Here is a 4,223-nt window from a genome sequence, read left to right as displayed (position 1 = left end):
TTTTCTTAAATATGATCTATGGTACTTTTGTGCCTATGTGTGATTTTGTACCTTGTCTTCTAATGTCACATTAGGACATCCTTCTATATATGTTATTTTTTTCAATATATATGCATAGTGTGTGATAGAATATGAAGACTTTCTATTTATGAGAAATGATGGAGTAATTTATTTAACTATTTTCATTATAGTAACAGTTCTCCAACAAAGATGGAGTTACATATATAGACTTTTAAAAGTGAGTTATTTTCTCAGATATACTTGGCATAATATCACTGAAGGGCAGTATGTGTTCTAAAGACGTGGAATGACTTAGGTATAAACAAAACTAATGGTACTTCTTTTCTTTATAGAACACTGAAGAAAAACTAAACAAATTCACAGTAACTCTGACTGCCCTGCAACCATCAACACATAAAGGTAACTTTTAAAGTATTTTTTGTAAGTCACTGAGATTAAAAGCTGTTATATAGTAAAGATGAATTATAAGCACAATATGTTCTATTGTAATTTTTCATTTTCTTTTAATATTTTGATAATGTATCAATTAGATCTGGTCCCTTCACAGTACATATCACCAAAATTTCAGACTTGACTATAATATGCATTTATCATCTCCCACTTTGCACCAATCAGGAATTTGATAATAGACTGTTTCAGAGACTCACTACTTCAAGATATTGAAGAATGGTGTGGTCATATCAGAGATGCAACCAGGGAACATTTTATTACCAAGTACCAGTGGTTTTTGGAAGCTTTCAGTTCCCTGTAGTCTGTGAGAGCAAGGGCCAGATTTTCTCATTGGCCATCTGTTGGAGAATCCCTTCACTTCCTGGCCATGTTGCCTTCTCTGGAGGGAAATCTCACTGCATGCCAATTTGTTGCATCAAATCCAAATAAAGGGAGTATATCTCCTAGCAAGACTGGTGCTACAAATATCATTGAATATTAATTGTAGAAGTGGCTTTCCATTCTGTGTGCTGCAGTTTACTGTTACATAGAAGTAATAGGCCCTGTCAATACTCAAGAAAAGAACACAAAGTTTGCATCTCAGGGAGAAAAGGGTTATCACCATCCATCACATAGCAATTCTGTCATGTAGAAAAAGAGAATTTCTCAATTGTTAAATATTCTTTAAAACAGTATCTTTTGAAAAGGGTGATATTTGCACCCTTTATTAAGATGCTCCTGTAATGTTTCTCCTTTATTTTGTGGTATGAAACACAACAAATATTTTTGTAAGTATCAAAAATACATTTTTTATTGCATGCGCTGTACCTTGTGTGAATGGGCAATGATATGTAATATATTTATACTACTGCTCAGTAATTGAATGGTTTACTGCTTTTCACTATTAGAACTCTCATAGTTCGCAATATTTTGTATTTGAATTTTGTCTCAATATTTGGTAAATTTTTATATTCCTACATGATTATTTGCTGAATCAAAGGGTAGAACAGCTTTTCCTGTTTTTAAAAAAATATTGTCACATTGTTTTGAGAAAATGTATAGCCATTTAAAGCTTTTATGCTCTAAGTGCATTGTTACACCATCTTTCAGTATGAATATTTATCCTTAGATGTGAACTCAGTTATTAAGGAGGTTGGCTGTTTGTTATGGAACTATCGACTGCTGATACTTCCTATGTTACTTAGTTATGTCTCTTCAATTTTTCTGTCTGTATATTATAAATTTTGTTGATTTTTAGGTTTTCCATATATTAAATATATAAAACTATGTTTACTTTGACCTTAAAATCTTGTTTTTGGTTTTGTAGAAACTTTTCTTTTAAACAGAGGTCAAAATTATATGTAGTAAAATGAATAAAAGTTTTCATTTGTAATTTATTTGTGTAACTAAGAATCCCTTTTCCATCCTGTATAATTCAGCTTTCCCATTGTTACACAAAATACCTGGCACCTGCAATCTGAAGGAGAGATTTATTTGACACATGATTTCAGAGGATTCTGAGGATGGGGTCCAGCAACATATATAGACACCAAAGTTCTACCACCACAAGCCACCCAGATACACTCAAAAGAGTAATTTACTATCCTCTAGGGCTTCCCAAGAAACGCTAGTTGACAAAATTGAGTTTAACTACAACACTCTACCTCTTGTCACTGAAACATATGCATTTAAACCATACTTAACCTACAAATAAATGTAACAAATTCAAAATTTTCCCTAGCATAATATATTTATGGCTGCCAAATTTGTAATAATTCCTTCCTTAAGTCTCCAGAGTACCTCCTTAGAATATTGCCAGTTTGATGTGCAGTTTCTTCTAAATGGTGACTTTAATTCTTGAGCTTCATTATTATTATAAACTTTTTTTTACTTATTTTGTTGCATATTTTTTTTCCAATTTTGTTTGAAATATAGTGAGCCTTATAGTGAGGTTAAACTTGCTCCTCCTCCATGAAGGGCCAAAACATCATCACGATTTAATAAGTGCTCCATCATGTGCAAATTATTTTTGAAGGACTCTTCTGTACAATCTTGGGCTAGTCATGGTGGGGTATTTCCATAATCTCAGCACTCAGGAGGCTGAGGCAGAGAACCAGTGTGAGATCAAGAAAGCCTGGGCTTCCATAGTAAATTTAAGGCAAATTTGAATTATATAGTATGGCCTTGTCTCAAAAAAAGATATCTCATTTTCATATTGGCTATGTCTATTTAATTAGTGTGCTATTAATTTTTAAGAATATATAATGTAATTTGCTTAGTATATTTTACAATACTTTTATGTGTGCTAAAATTATCTTCTAATTTAATAGATAGGTAAGAAAGAGATGGGTTATAAATTTTGATTTCTACACACAATTTACCAATGAAAATATCATATATTTTTATTTTCACACCCAATGTATCAATGGAAATATAGTATCAATGAAGTAACCTCAGACAATTCATCAAAATCTTTCCATATAGCACACTTTTATAATGGAACCTACATAAATTTTGAACACTTTGCATTAACATATGGTCATTTTATTTAGTGCAATCACACATAAAATTTCTACAAAAAATTAAGAAAAAGAATCAAATGGAAAAATGATTTTATTATTTAATTCATTTGTGAATTAAATTCATTCATTTAACTCATTGATTCATATGATTTACTTCATATTGGTAATTATAAAGTAGGTGAAGTTGAGATAAACATACAGAAAAATGGTAAAACTGAGCAAGTCAGAAAGTAATTATACTATATGCCTAGTGTGGACATTATTTATTTTTCTTATACAGAAGTATCCACAGCTCTATTTTATTTTGAAGCAGATTATGTGAGCACTTGAAAAATGAATACAATAGTATCTTTTGCAAAATGTAGAAGGGAAAATTAAATAAGACTTTACTATATTTCTTCATCAATCCAGCATTCTTCATATCCATCTTAAGGCCCAATATTTGGCCAGGGAGATAAATGTAGCAGTTTTCACTAATGTTAAAATAGTCTAAAGTATATGCAAAATATTTTATATGTTATAGGTAGCAAATATGTTATAACATAGTTATCAGAGTCCTCAATGAAAGTTATTTTCACTTTCTCCAGGAAGTTGATATACAGAAATGTGTATAATGAATTAAAATGTGATCCCTCATGTTTGACTGCTCCTGCCTCACCAAGCATATGTTCACAAATTGGAGTAATATAGAGTTTTACACAAGGATAGGCACATGTCCTTGTAGTTTTACTTGCTATTCTCAGATAATTTCCAGAAACTTCTCATTTACTCAGATTTTTCTTTTTTACTACCAAACTAAAGCATGGTTTGTAAAATGAGTGTAGTTTACCAGTGGAAAGGTATAGAAAGAGACCATGAAAATTAGTAGAAAGAACTACTTGGATACTTTCTACAAGAATACTAAAGTCCTGGTGAGCTCAAATCCTAAAGAAATAAGAGAGTCAATACTCTGAGAACACCAGGTTGGGGAACCTCCAAGTTGACAATAGTACTGAGCAATTTACTACTTGGCAGTCCGAATGGAAAAATCATCTTCCTAAAGAAACAAAGTATATTTTATTTTGAAGTATGGAGTCTGGATAGAAAAGCTAATTTCTGGAACATGGATACTAGCATTACTGAAAACATGATGGACTGCGAGCTTCACTAATCACTAGCATCTCCTTTGATCACCACAGTAACATGAGGAAGGCCTCGTGTTGATTAGAATGTTTACCAATTTGTATTCCACACCAGGGCACTTTTTTTTTT

The sequence above is a fragment of the Octodon degus genome, unplaced genomic scaffold (genome assembly GCF_000260255.1).
Source record: "Octodon degus isolate 3935 unplaced genomic scaffold, OctDeg1.0 scaffold00242, whole genome shotgun sequence".
NCBI lineage: Eukaryota > Metazoa > Chordata > Mammalia > Rodentia > Octodontidae > Octodon > Octodon degus.
This window is presented reverse-complemented; position numbering follows the sequence as displayed.